At 43.9% G+C, this 15,459-nt stretch overlaps 1 protein-coding gene across 7 annotated transcripts in view; it reads right to left on the bottom strand.

Moving 5' to 3' along the window:
* Positions 1–11,319, bottom strand: part of REV1 (REV1 DNA directed polymerase) — an 89,557-nt gene extending 78,238 nt beyond the window's left edge. For 4 of the 7 annotated variants that reach the window (XM_017947788.2, XM_017947787.2, XM_017947784.2 and 1 more), the window contains exon 1: positions 11,123–11,318. The gene's annotated coding sequence lies outside the window, so the exon portion shown is untranslated. Of the gene's footprint in view, positions 1–11,122 lie in introns of all 7 variants that reach the window. The other 3 variants (XM_003909025.4, XM_021925103.2, XM_021925101.2) reach the window with 3 other exon arrangements.
* Between the last annotated feature and the right edge of the window lie 4,140 nt (positions 11,320–15,459).

Below are 15,459 nucleotides of genomic sequence, written 5' to 3'. Positions count from 1 at the left end.
TGAATTTTCCTGCTTTCCTGTGTTCCAAACCACGTGGCCCAATTGCATTTATTAAGCACCTCCATCCACTAGGATGTTCTACACATCTCAAAGTCAGCATGTCCATAAGTGGGATCAAGCTACAAAGTATGTTCTGGAGATGACATGATAAAAATTAAAATCTAGAGGAAGGAGATAAGAAGCCACTGATCTTCACTAAGGAGAAGTGGTATAATCTCACAGGAAAGCCAAATGATTATCTGTAGAAAAGTTCAAGGTTGCAATAAATAAGGGATTCCAAAGGCCACAGTAGAAGAGCTAGTAACAGGAACAGAACTTAGCTGAAGAATAAAGGAAGTAATATCAAAGAAGAGAGAAATGTATCTAAAGCAGTAATTCTCATGCCTGAGCATGCATCGCAATCACCAGCATAGGGCCTGTGAAAAGACAAGATGCTGGGCCCCAACTCCAATGTTTCTGATTCAGTGAGTCTAAGGTAGGGCTGGAAATTTGCATTTCTAAAAAGTTCCCAGGGAATGTTGATGCTGCTGGACTGTGGCACACACTTTGAGAACCACTGGTTTTGCCTGTACCTAAAAATGTAACTATAGTGGTGAGAACAGAAAAGGACAGTTCAGTGATAATGAGAAAGGTTACATACAGTAGAAAGAATGATGCTACAATGTGTCCTAAGTAGAATGAATTTCACATCAGGAGTAATGCAATTCACCAGGTGAAGATTTTAATTAGATTGCAGGTGACAGGCTGGGCGCAGTTGCTCATACCCGTAACCCCGGCTCTTTAGGAGGCCAAGGAGGGCGGATCACGAGGTCAGGAGATGGAGATCATCCTGGCCAACAAGGTGAAATCCCGTCTCTACTAAAAACACAAAAAATTAGCTGGGTGTGGCAGCACTCCCCAGTGTCCCAGCTACTTGGGAGCTGAGGCAGGAGAATTGCTTTAACCAGGGAGTGGGATGTTGCAGTCAGCCGAGATCACACTACTGCACACCAGCCTGGGCAACAGAGCGAGACTGTCTCAAAAAAAAAAGATTACAGATGACAAAATCTCTCCTGTCCTGCCCCCCACTTCCCCTTACCCCAAATTCCAGGTCTGAGCTAATGGTTTTTCTCCATTCACTTAGCATTTACTATAATCTTCAGTTTTCAAGGTGAGTAAAATGAGTATAAACCACAATCCAAGGTTATCAGAGATTTGCATACAACTATAATATGAGATCTGTAATCCCAGCATTTTTGGAGGCCAAGGTGGGAAGATCTCTTGCGTGAGACCAGCCTGAGCAACATAGCAAGACCTCATCCCTAAAAAAAAATAAAAATAATAAAAAGAGCCAGGCATGGTGGCACACACCTGTAGTCAGGAGGCTGAGGTCACTTGAGCCTGGAAGGTCAAGGCTGCAGTGAACCACTGCACTTGGCCTGGGAGACACAGCAAGACCAAAAAAGTAAAAATAATAATACTAACAAAAGATTCTGCATTATAGGCACTAATGGAATGAAATAAATGCACAGAGAAAACAGCCATAAATCTCACGTTCGAGAAGACACCCAAGAAAGCATCACTGAGAGTAGATCTAAACTAAGAACAATCAGCAGGATTTTATGGGATAGAAGGTAGGTGGGAAGGGGTGACATGAAGGCAAAGATTTCAGGAAGAAGAAAAATTCATAATCAAAAACTTAAAAGGGCCGAACACAGTGGCTCACACCTGTATCTCAGCACTTTGGGAGGTTAAGGCAGGAGGACTGCTCAAGCCCAGGAGTTCGAGACCAGCCTAGGCAACAAAGTGAGACCCTCCTTGTCTCCACAAAAAAGAGTTCTTTAATTAGCCAGTCATGGTGGTGCACGTCTGTGGTCACAGCTACTTAGGGGACTGAGATGGGAGAACTGCTTGAGCCTGGGAGGTTAAGACTGCAGTGAGCTGTCATCACATCACTGCACTCAGGCCTATACTATACAGCGAGACCCTGCCTCATAAAAAATAAAAAGAAAAATACAAAAAGACGTTTAGGACAACATTCTAGAATTTACTGGCATGTAGGAACATGGCCAGATGTAGCGGTAGACCAACTAAGGTAGGTAGTAAAATATAACAGAAGGCCTTGAATATATCATACTAAGACGTTTAAACCTTACTTTCTAAGTTTTAAGCAAGTGTAAATTAGGTGAGAGAGTGTCTGGCTCCTAAGCCTAGCCTACACCATAACCTATAAATCTCAGCTGAAGTCCTCACCTTGTGCATTCCACCCACACAAGTCATTAGATCTCTGAACTCACAAGGCAACTGGCATAAACAATGATACATAACTAAAAACAAATCCCTCAGAGCAACTGCATTTCAAAAATATAGTCCAACTCTTCTTTTCTGGACCTGCTATCAGTTCCAGCATTCATAAATCCCTTTTCTCCCAAATCTTTCTATTAAATATAATTGCAAGTAAACATAAAGGGAGAAGTTGCCACTGCTTCTGGAATCTTCCCTTGCTTACACCAATAATATATTTAAAATTATACACTTTAAAAAAAAAAACATAACACTACAACATGCTACCTTCTTCAAGACACCAGAAGTCTTATTCAATGTAACAATTTAGCACACTATAATCTCTGAGAAACAGTGAGTTCCAAGATAATTTAATATAATCTTTAAAGTGACAATCTGAAATAAGATTAGGCATAAATATGCAAAAGAATATCAACCTCCAACACAGTAAACCTGAAGCGTTAGTAACTTTGACTCAAGTGCTAAAATTCAAAACAGCAATTAAGTTACTGAAACATTTTACAACCCTAACACAGATTATCAATGCCTCCACTCCACCCATAAAAATCTCACTTCATATTTTTTTCTTCCAAATAACTAATGAATAATTACGTACATCTAAAAGTACAAATTCAAGAGCAATACCAAAATTCAAACTTTTTACAACCAATTATTAAGCTTTAAAGTATCAAATATGTAGTTTATAACCCAAGCTACAACAAAATTTATGTAATTAAAACATTTAACTCAAGTGAATAACCCGTTTTAAATTCTATTGTATCAATAAAATAAAATGTTATGTAGCAATTCTCAACAGAAGGCAATGCTTCTATATAGATTTAAATGCAACCTGTTTCCAATTTTTAATACAACAGAGGTAACTGGGTTACTATCACTACCACTAGTTTTAGCTGTCACAAATTGAGCAAGTATCTGTTCTCACTTATTTAGCCAGCATTGTGTAATAAAGAATTTGGGGCCCAGGCACAGTGGCTCATGCCTGTAATAGCAGTACTCTGGGAGGCTAAGGCAGGAGGATCACTTGAGGCCAGGAGTCTGAAGCCAGCCTGGGCAACATAGGGACACACACACACACACACAATATTTAAATTAGCCAGGTGCGATGATGCATGCCTGTAGTCCTAGCTACTGGGGAGGCTGAGGCAGGAGGATCACTGTGGCTCAAAAGCTGGAGGGTACAGTGAGCTATGATAGCACCACTGTGACACAGTAAGACCCTGTCCCTAAACAAACAAAAACAAAAAAAATTGGCCATTGTCTGATTCCTGGAAAACTCTACTCTTGGAGTCTCTCAACTGATAGGAGTGTCTTTGCTATCCATGAATCCATAATGGGTCCCTCTTGGCCCACAATTGAGTTTCTATTAACAGGGTGACGCCCAGTAAGCCCCTAGTCTCAGGATGGGGGTTGGCCATGCTAGAAATGCCAACCATGTGAATAGTGGGTTGGGGCTTTGAGCAAGCTGACACGAGCCTAACAACTTGACCTCCAGGGAGAAGCGGGCTGGCGACTGAGTTCAATCATACCTATGTAATAAAATTCCCACAAAAACTCTAGATGCTTGTAGAGTAAGTGAGAATTCCCGGTTGGCAATCATTCACTGATGTACTGGAAGGATGACACGTCCTGAGGACGTGGAAGCTTCATATTTGGGACCCTCCCAGATCTTGTTCTACGTGTCTCTTTAATTGTCTGGTCCTGATTTGTATCTTTTAAAAAATAACTATAATTCCAAGAACAGCACTTTCCTGAGGTCTGTGAGTCATTCTAACAAATTATCAAACGTGAGGTGTAGTGGGAACTGATAAAGTCATAGCCAGTTGGTCAGAGTGTGGACAACCTGCAAGTTTGTAGAGTTTGTAGCTAATATACAAAGTGAGAAGAGTCTTGTAGACTGTACCCTTAACTTACAATGCCTTACCTCACTCTGGGTAACGGATGCCCAAATGACACTACAGCTATAAAATAGGATACGCTGTCTTACCTCTCTTCCCAGTACTCTTAAGAGAATTAAATGAGAAAAAAGTTAGATAAAGCACTCTTTTAAGATATAAAGCGTTGTGTTTGCTTCGGCCGCACATGTACTAAAACTGGAATGACACAGAGAAGATTATCATGGGAAAAAATTCTGTATTAAAAAATTTACACTTTGGGAGGCCGAGACGGGTGGGATCGCCTAAGGTCAGGGGTTCGAGACCAGCCTGGCCAACACGGTGAAATCCCGTCTCTACTAAAAATACTAAACTCAGTTGAGCGTGGTGGCAGGCACCTGTAATCTCAACCACTCGGGAGGCTAAGGCAGGAGAATGGCTTGAACCCGGGAGGAGGAGGTTGCACTGAGCCAAGATCACGCCATTGTACTGCAGCCTGGGTGACAAAAGCAAAACTTCATAAAAAAAAAAAAATTGTTAGGCTCCTTAAAATATTGAAGAAGAAATTGTTAAAATATTTTTTAAAGTTCAGGACTGTCCAGGTTAAATGGCTTTTGGGAAAAAAAAAAAAAAAAAAAGGCTTAAAATAAACAGCTAAGGAGTCAAGAAACTGAATTTATAAGACTAAAATACAGAACTTAATGAAAACCAATTACAAGAACAAAATATCTAAGTAAGAGTTTCAACTACATAATTCAGACCAGTGCCTAAAAGATAAAAATGCATTTAAGTCCATTCCTAGATATTGCAAATATAGAAATGATGGAGCTTAGGGAATGTAAGATGCAGCCATTGTTTCGTGACTAAACCTCCAAAAAGTTCATTTTAGCCTTGGGTATGATCAGGAATGACTGAGGTCAGTAAGCAACACTTTGCTTAATCAGATATGAGTTTGAATACGAACTACTCACATCACAACCAACTTTTCTTGCCCATCACTACCTAATATTTTAATTCAAGCACAAAGTCATGGGACCCAACTGGTCTTTAAAAGGTTTCTGAAAGTATCGTACGTAGACAAGGCAGTTACCTGCCTACATGAGAAAGCATCACTTTCAACTGCATTATAATAGAGGACAAAATTTTTTTCTGCTATGTTCCAATGATAAAATCAAGACTTTAAATCATAATTCTACAAGAACGTATCATTTTATTTTCTGTCCTCTTGAATATGAGATACTAAGTGTTGCTGGTCTTTCCCTCAGTAATGCAGGGAACAGTTTAGTGTAGCAGGGGAAAAAATGGCCTTGGGGGGAAAAACTTAGGCTCTAGTCTTATTTCTCCTCTTTAGCAGGCAAATGACCCTTGGGGTCTCACTTTCCTCCAGTAAGATATAACAGCATGGCCTATGGAATCTGTAAGATTCTTTCTACCCTTGACATTCTGAGGTGTTGAGAAGCCAGTAACTCGTAATTTACATATTTCTTACGAATTAAAAAAGCCTTCCAAGGAAATGTCAGAAACCATTAAAATTTATGTAAAAACATCCCACCTATGTGTTCCTCCTTATTGAAGGAGATCCAGGTAAAGATCAGATATGTAGACTATTATCCTTAGCAAACTAACACAGGAACAGAACACCAAACACCACACGTTCTCACTTGTAAGTGGCAGTAGAATGATGAGAACTCATGAACGCAAAGAAGGGAGCAACAGACACTGGAGTCTACTTGAGCATGGAGGGTGGGAGGATGGAAAGGAGCAGGAAAATAACTATTGTGTATCAGCCTTAATACCTGAGTGATGAAACAATCTGTGTAACAAACCCCCATGACATGAGTTTATCTATATAACAAACATTCATATGTACCCCAGAACCGAAGATAGAAGCTTAAAAAAAAATTGCCCCATAATCAGCAGGAACACATCACTAGGAACTTTCATTAAATATTTACTTGCTACCTCCAATTTAGCCTTAAGCAAACTTAGACGTTTATGTTTTCTTCAGTCTAACGTATTAGATGCAAAACCTTTTCAAACTATTTACAAAGCTGAAGCACCAAGACACAATTCTTTGACTTATTTTTAATGACTTTTAAATGTGAGTGAGAGAAACATTAATTATGATGCAAGTCATCATCCTATTAAAACATTTCACACTTATAACACAGGCATTTTAGTAGTTAAATCTAAAAAAAAAAAAAAATCAAAATATTAGCCATAATGATTAAGCTGCCAGTAGTTACACACACTCACAAATAATGTGATAAATTGTAACGGCAAGCTTCCAAACAAAAACCTTGTCATTTTTAAAATGCCTCACAGCAGACTGGGTATGACCTCATCAACTAGCCTGAAATCTTGGCTCCTTTCTTGTGCAACCAGCCAAGTAACAACATCTCTTTAAATCTGTTTCTTTATAAGGTGCCAACCGTATATGGCAGCTGTAGATATTAAATAAGACACTGCACCTAGCAAAGAGCCTAGCATACAGTAAATATTTAATAACTTACAATTAATAAATTTTGGATGAAATGTTACCCAAAGCAGCAGCCCTTTGACTTTTTTTTAAAAAAATTTAGGCCTAGAGTTTAGGATCCTATTGCTTGTTAAAGTTCAGACTGAGAAATAAAATAACAAGCCTACAAAGAAGCATTTCACTAAGGACAAGTGAATTTAAAATAACCGGTATTATGCAAATTCAATTACCACAGGCAGAATTTTAGTTTATGAGAATAATTCAAGTTGTATTAGCTCAAAGTATCTATTATTACAAAGTCACTGTCTCCATCAATTCTTTCTCCTATTTCTGTAACTGCTAAAGAAAAATAAATCATATTATGAAAAGAACAGAAAGATACAAAGCACAGCTGGGTTAAGTTCCAATTAATAACCAAATACAATTTGAGGGGAAAAACCCACTGAAAGGAAGGAGAAACTGAACACAACTGAAGATGATAAAAAATTTCCTTCCTAAATACTACAAGACTCATATTTCAACTGGATCTTCAAGGACTTTCCCTGTCTGAAGACAGGAAGCCTCTAGCAAGTCCTTTCATCACCACAATCGGATCTCAGCTGAACTTCAAAGGGACTATATAAAAGCCACTTTGGTGGACAGTTGTTGAGATAATCACTCTTAGCATCTTCTACAGATTGAAGACTAAAAAAACCTGACTTACACATTAAGACCAAACACTAGTCACCATTCTCAGCAGTTTATTTTTTAATTTGTTCTAGACATCCATAAAATGTATTTTTTAAAGGAGTTCCATAAATATAAATTTGGTAGCTAACAAAAATTCAGCACCAAAGTAATACATATAAAATTTAACCAGACACAGTGGCTCACACTTGTAATCCCACCACTTTAGGAGGATGAGGCAGGAGGATCACTGTAGCCCAAGAGTTTGAGACCAGCCTGGGCAACATAGTAGGACCCCATCTTTACAAAACATTAAAAAACTAGTCAGGCATGGTGGCACACGCCTGTAGTGACAGCTACTCGAGCGTCTGAGGCAGGAGGCTGGCTTGAGCCCATGAGGTTGAGGTTGCAGTGAGCCGTGATCACACCACTGTATTCCAGCTTGGGCAACAGAGTAAGACCCTGTCTCAAAAAATTTAAAAAAAGAAAAAAATTCAGTTAATCCAACTTTATCTCATGCCAAAATACAAAATCCTAAGTGAACAAGCTAATTTCAAATAGTTCTTAGAAGGTCTAAAATTACCCTGTTCTAAGCACTTTACATATATCAACTCAATTACTACTCACCATAATCCTGTGAGGTAGGTATTATCATAGTCATCTTACAGATGAGCAGAACTGAGGCACCACCAAGTTATTAATTTGCCCACGGTCTCACAATCAGTAAATGGTAGGAGCCAGAGAATTGTGACCCAAGCTGTCTGATTCCAGAACCAATATTCGAATCAACTATACTATTCATTTACTCAACAAGTTTTATTGACAGCCTACTACGTACCAGGCGCAGTTCTAAGTACTAGGGATAAAGCTGTGTACAAGTCAGACAAGGCCTCTGCTCTCTTATTGAGAAGAGGGCTGGCAGCAAACAAGTCTAAGCGGGGAAATAACTAAGTGAAAAAAACAGTGTATCTTCACCTAGTGATAAATGCTATAGAGAAAAAGAGAATAAAGAGTAAAAGATTATAAAAGAAGGGGCTGATTCCTATTTTAGAATTAGAAAAGTCCTCTCTGAGGCGATGACATTTGAGCAGAAACACAAGATGTAAAGAGCCATGACCACTTAGAGGAAGGGGTCATGCTAAGAGAATAGTAAGTATAACATCCCAAGGTAGAAATACTTTGTTCAAGAACCGGCAAAATGACTATGGGACTGGGGTAGGTTGCTGAAAGTCTGTCACCTAATAAGAGGTAAGCTGGAAGTTGCCAAATCATGCTATATCCTGATGGGATGTGCTAAGGGCTAAGATTCAAATGTAAGTGTTAACAGGAAGCTTTTGGAGGATATTAAGCAAGAAAGTGACAATCTGATTTCCATTTTTAAAAAGATCCCTCTGGTTGTCAAGGGGAATCCCTAGGGAACAGTCAGGGAGCAAGACAAATAAAGAAACCAGTAAAGGCACTATGGCAACAGTCCAACCAAGAGATAATGGAACTTAGACTAGGATTCATGTACTGTTTATAAGTAGATGCTAACAGAAGAGCCTGCAACCTAATTGCCTCTAAAGAGCCTTTTTAATATCCATTTTCCCGTCTCCTCTCCTCACTTGCTTTTGGAAACAAGAAAGATTCTTTTTTAATGTCCATGTTAACGCTTCAGTTGGTGCTATTACAGTAACAGAAAATAACTTTTCATTTTTAAATGTTGTTTAACATACCCTATGATTAGTAGTATGCCACATATACACGTCCATACATTCTTGAAAAGCAGAAAGAGCCACAATGCTCTTTAGTGTAGGACTTGTTCATTTATTTGGAGAGAAGAGGTACCTGTCACCTCTTCTGATTACCCTTCCTCTCACGCGTTGTCTCTAGCACATCCTGGCTCATTCTAGATTGTGAACTGCAATAAACTGGTATACCAAAGGGAGTATGTATTTACTGAGCACCTCCTGAGTACCATGGTGTCACTAGATGTCTCACATTTAAGAACTCATTTAATTCTCAGCTACTCAAGGTGGGAAATGGTATCTTCATTCCACAAACGAGAAAAAACCAGAGATACTAGTAACTTGTCCACAGTCACCAGCTAACAATTTGCAGGGCCAGAAATCTAACCTCCATCTAACTGTGAAGTTCCTGTCTTTCCACTACAGCTGCTATCAAAGAAAGTGCTTTCAAACATATATTATATGCAGTCACTGCAACTTCTTACGAATAATGACCAGTTTGTTGCTGGTGAGGACAAGGTTTCTTTAATTCTCTTATGTAGAATCAGAGTTTTGAAGCTGGGAGTGGGGGAAATGTAGTGATCTTATACATTCAAGCACATTATTTTTCAAAAATCATGTTCTACTTGAAACTTCCTAGAAATTAATCCTAAAAGAGCAATTCCCATCTTTAGAAAAAAAATATTAAATATGTACTGTTTACCACAAAATAGCGGTTAAGGTTCTACAACAAAAGACAGGAATTTGGTACAGACTCTACCCTCAAAGGTTCTACAAAATAAGAGAAGACAGGGCCAAAAAGATAATCATAACACAGTGAAGGGGGCAAACAGCCTCAGAATTGAATGTAAGAGAGCCTTGTATACCGGAGAATGATTCCTGCAAGAAGAGGAACTTTGGGTGAGCTCTTAAGGGTCCAGAACAGGAAGGCAGGGAACAACATGCAGCACTTGTGCTTGCACGGGCAAACGCAAGGATATGTGTGAAAGGTTGGCGGACAGATAGATGGTTCCCAGAGGCTTACTGGCTATATACAGCACTCCACAGAGAGAACCAAGGTTATGGTAGGTCCTACCCTACCTAAACAGGAAATGGCTTCTTCTCGGAGACTAAAGTGTAAAGTCAAGAGAAAAGACCAGACAGATACACAGAATTACGGACTGTTACATAAAGTCCTTAATAGTTACAAGACCTTGTTGTGCTATGTGCTAGTCTGCATTATTTTCACCTAAATGAAACCATTTCTACTTGCTACATGGCGTGAGAAGACGTGGAGATAAAGAGAATTAGCAGACGTATACACCTGCAATTTATTTTACGGGGCAATACATTAAAGAGTGTTACGTGAGATTATTTCTTTACAAACTGGGAAGAGGCAGGAAAAGCAGCGAAACACAGAGTGGCATCACTGTAACAGTACGCAGGTGGGCAAGGGGCGCTCGGAAGGACAGTTGGGGAACGGCGCCCTGCGTTTTAAGGGAACAGACAAGCGGCAAGGAAAAACAAGCGAGCAGCAACCGCCTTCGGACGCTCCGACCGGTTCCGGGACGCCCCGGGGGCGTCGGAGCCGGGGTGCGGGGAAACGCTGCGGCTGGAGCGCGGCTGGGAGCGGCGGCTCGGCCGGGTCCACATTCTACAAACGCTTGTGGAACGAACGCCCGAACGCGCGCGCGAATGAATGGCGCGGAACTGAATGGCCGGCCGAGGCGCCGGCGCAGGAGGAAGGAGTTTGCGGCGCGGTCTGGCCGGGCCAGCGGGACGTGGGGAGCGCGGGGGGAAGGGCCGCAGCGCCAGGGGTCGACGCGGGGCGGCCATGGAGCCGGCGGCGGCGCGGGGCTGGCCGCGCCATGACGAAAGGGAAGGGGAGGTCACACGTTACATAACCCGGCGGCTGCGAGCACGAGAGGAGCGCGCCGCGGGCAGCCCAGGCCGCGAGAGGACGGCCGCGGGCCGGGGCCGGGGCCAAGCGCCCCTCCCCCGCCCCACCTCAGGCCGGCCGCGCTCTGGCCGCTGCCGCGCGGGTCTGCGGCGCCTCCGGGCGACGCGTGTCCGGTCCCGCCCCTCCCCCACCCGCCGCCGGCCCGGGGGTCGCTCACCTTCCGCGTTGCCCCAGACCACCATGCCCGGGCCCGGCCGCCTCCTCCGGCCTTGCGGACCCCGGCCCCGCCGCCGCCAGTGCCCCCGCCAGGAACCAGGGAAGAGGGCCGGGGAAAGGCAGACCCACCGCCGCGCCGCGGTCCACGCTCCGCCACGCTCACGGCAACCAACCCTGCGCGCGCTCCGCGGTGGCTCTCCGCCCCTCCCCCTCCGGCTGGCGCGCGCGCCGCAGCCACGCCCCCTATAGCGTCCCGCGCGCGCTCCCTGGCCCCGCCCACGCCCCCTCCCAGGCCCCGCTCGCGCTCACAGCAGCGCGGCGCACGCGCCCTGCTGCCCCCGGCCCCGGGCGACCCCAGCCTCGGGCGTGGCACCACCGAGCCCGGCGTGGGCCGCCGTGTTCCTCCCCTCCCCGGCCCCGCCCTCTTGTTCTGCAGCCGCCCGCAGGGGGCAGCGCCTGGGCGGCACGTGACCGTCTCGCTAGCAGGGCGGAGGGGAGCGTGGCACGGGCCCGCCCCCGCACTGCACCGCCCGCCCGTACTGCCCCGGCCACCTCCTCGCTTCGTGCCCGGGTCGCGGCGCCTAGGTTGCCATTGGGACAGCGCGCCGCTCCGTGCACAGCGAGTCCCCGCGCCCGCCCCGCCTGGGGGCTCCCCAGTCGGGAAGGACACAAGTGCAGGCACTGACTGGGCTTCAAACCCCGGCACTGTGTGGAGATGCGCCAAACACCCGGGTTCTCTCCTTAAGCAATTGATTTACAGTGACATCTAGTGGACAAGGGGACACATATGAACTGACATTCCTATGTCGGGAGCAACAGAGAACCACAGCCCACGCAGGTTCGCGGGAAGGAGCACTGCGCCACGGCGTTTTCGGGATTCGTGGCCAGCTCCCGCAGGGCACAGACACTTCTGTTCTTTGAGGGCCCGCGCAGCCTTGCACCTGGGTATTTGTAAACAGAGGGCCGGTATCCCAGCCCACGTACAGCACTGGAGTTACGTGAGAAAGCAATTTTCTACGAATATAGAAATAATATCCTGTATTATGTATGCATATGTACAATTCTAATTGAGGGCCTTCCAGCAGGAAAGTATCCGTCCATAAGGACCACTTTCTCCCTCTTGGCAGGGTTGCTTTGAAGACGCCACGTTGTTACATAATCGTCTTTATTGTTGTAATGCACAACATGAAGATACTTTTTACCCCTCATTCTCTTGCCTAAAATGCTTCAGAGTTTACAGGTACTTAGGAAACAGTTTCTTTTGAAAACTGATTTGCAGAGTTGGAACTTGTTTACTAGCAAGACAGAATACTCATAGCTCATTTCTCTCCCTTTCGGTTTTTGCCATTTTATAGACTTCTCTAAATGCCCTTCAACTTCAGTATTCTCACTAACCCAACGAATTCAGATTGCATGCTTTTCAAAGACGTCATAATTTAAAACAAATGGCGTAATTTTTTTTTCTTTTCTTTTTTTTGAGACGGAATTTTGCTCTTTTGCCCAGGCTGGAGTGCAATGGCGCCATCTCGGCTTACTGCAACCTGTGCCTCCCGGGTTCAAGTGATTCTCCCACCTCAGCCTCCCGGGTAGCTGGGATTACAGGCATGCGCCACCATGCCTGGCTGGTTTTTTGTATTTTTAGTAGGGACGGGGTTATGTATTTTTAGTAGAGAGGGGGTTTCACCATGTTGGTCAAGCTGGTCTCAAACTCCTGAGTTCAGTAATCCACCCGCCTTGGCCTCCTAAAGTGCTAGGATTACCGGCGTGAGCCACCGCACCTGCCCATAATTTCAATAGACTCACAACCAGTTGCCGACTGCAACACCAGGAGGTCATCTGCTGAGATGCTACAGAAAAACAGTGGCAACCCCTTGTTATGGGTGGGTTTGTTTTGGTGGTGGTGGTGGTTGCTGTTCTGCTGTTTTTAAATGTCTTGCAGCATTTCCATTAATGAGAAATGGCAAAACTCGATTTGAAAATGAAAAATAATTGGTGAACTCTGCCGGAAATGTACGATTGTATTTCAATTTTCTTTTCCACTTTCCTACTCAAACCGAAGATCTTTTTTTTCTTCTTTCTGTGTTTTTCTCAAGGAAGGAACACAAACCTTCAGCCAACTGACCTTGGCAATACCTTTATAGAATACAGTAAAATGGTATTAACTGTAAACTGGTAGGCAGCCTCCGTAAAGGAGGGAAAAAAATCACGTTGCTGTCTACATAAAATAGGATAAAAAGATAGATGGGGAATACATAAATAAAAGTGTATTTATCGACAAATTCAAGCATCCTTGTGACAGGGTCTTGCTCCATTGTCCAGGCTGGAGTGCAGTGGCAAGATCATCGCTCAGTGTAACCTCAAACTCCTGGTCCCAAGCGAACCTCCCGCCTAGGTGTTCCAAAGCACTAAGATTACAGGCATGAACCACCTCACCCAGTCCAAAGTTTTATTTTTGTCCGTTCCAGAATATTCTGTTTTATGCCATCACATAATGATTGAAGTCCTCTTGTTTCAATTTCATGCACCTACATTTATTCACCCACTTACCTATTTATATTTATTCTCATAGGATTATCTTTCTCATGTAAGGGGAGTCAGGCTGACCTTTGGGCCACTCTGGGGGTTTAAAGATGGCCACTCTGGACCCCCACACTTGGGGGAGTGCTTTGAGGCACTGTACCTTATTTCTGTTTTCTGAACCTCATTAAAATTCATTTTTGAAAATTCTATCATTACTGCTATCTCAAGGGGCCTATGAAAGTGCCGACCAGTGACCTTTGGAGGGACAGCCATGGGTAAGGACATGACTTCTACTGTCCATCTAGTCTCTCAAATACCGGAAAAAAAAAAAAAAAAAAAAAAAACAGCATGAAACTATTAAAAACAGAGGTTTGTACTCAAGACCCTTGGCTGATGTCGACACAATAACATGTGATTTACTCCATAGTAAAGAGTGTGCTGATTGTTATAAGAATTCTGTGCATTATGCTTAAAACCCTTGAAAGGTTTTAAGCAATAAAGTGAGTTTTGAAAGTCTCTCTGACTGATACATGGAGAATGGGTTTGAGAGGCGGTCACGGGGTCTTGCAATAGTCCAGGAGTACAGGTGCAGCCCAGGGAAGGCAGGGGGCTAGATTTCACCAGGGTAGGGCGTCCGTAAAGCAATATAATGAAACAAGAAGAGGTCAAGAAAGTTGAGGGTGTAGGCAAGGGGGGAATCATAATGATTGATTGTGGCACTTAAGCTGAAGGGGGAAGAGCACATGCCAAGGGTAGGTGGAGGTTGCTGAAAGATGGTATCAATGGATGGGGGTGAAGGGCAGGTATGGAAGTTGTTTGAAAGGCTCTTTGGAGTCAGGCATTAACATTACATTACATGTGGCAATGACAAGCTTGCAAAGGGAGTTAGTGGCTGAGATACGAGGGAGAACAAAGTCATGGAAGAGAGAAGTTCAAGGATATAAGAGGCCACAGTGAGAGAAGGATCATCTCTGTGTACATTGAAATCATCAAGAATAAAGACTGGAGTCGTGTTGGAGCAAGGGACAGTGAGCCCGAATACTATCTTGATGGCTCCAGGTCAGAAGGATGAACATCATTCAGTATACTCCATTCTAATATAGTAGTGGTCCTAGGGCAGAGGTTCCCAAACATTCTCTGTTCGTGGCATCGTTAGTGCCTCAGTAATTTTTTTCTCAACATCCCTTTTTGCCAAAAGTTATACCCAACAGTTTTGCTTTTTAAATAGGTAGGACCAGGCCAGGTGTGGTGGCTCACGTCTGTAATCCCAGCACTTTGGGAGGCCGAGGCAGGCACATCACTTGAGGCCAGGAGTTCAAGACCAGTCTGGCCAATATGGTGAAACTGGGTCACTTCTAAAAATACAAAAGTGAGGCATAGGGGCGCATGCCTGTAATCCAAGCTACTTGGGAGGCTGAGGTATCAGAATTGCTTGAACCCTGAAGGCGGAAGTTGCAGTGAGCCGAGATGGCACCATGGCACTCCAGCCTGGATGAAGGAGGGAGACTCTGTGTCAAAAATAAAAATTTAAAAAAAGGGCTGAGAGCAGTGGCTCACGCGTGTAATCCCAGCACTTTGGGAGGCCAAGGCAGGCAGGAGTTCCTACAATGGGTCAGGAGATCGAGACCATCCTGGCTAACATGGTGAAACCCTGTCTCTACTAAAAATACAAAAAATTAGCTGGGCGTGGGCAGGCGGCTGTGGTCCCAGCTACTCAGGAGGCTGAGGCAGGAGAATGGCGTGAACCCAGGAGGCGGAGCTTGCAGTGAGCGGAGCTTGGGCCACTGCACTCCAGCCTGGGCGACAGAGCAAGACTCT

This window comes from Papio anubis, chromosome 14 (genome assembly GCF_008728515.1).
Source record: "Papio anubis isolate 15944 chromosome 14, Panubis1.0, whole genome shotgun sequence".
NCBI classification, from domain to species: domain Eukaryota; kingdom Metazoa; phylum Chordata; class Mammalia; order Primates; family Cercopithecidae; genus Papio; species Papio anubis.
Note: the sequence above shows the minus strand (reverse complement) of the source record. Positions and strands in the feature narration are given on the sequence as shown.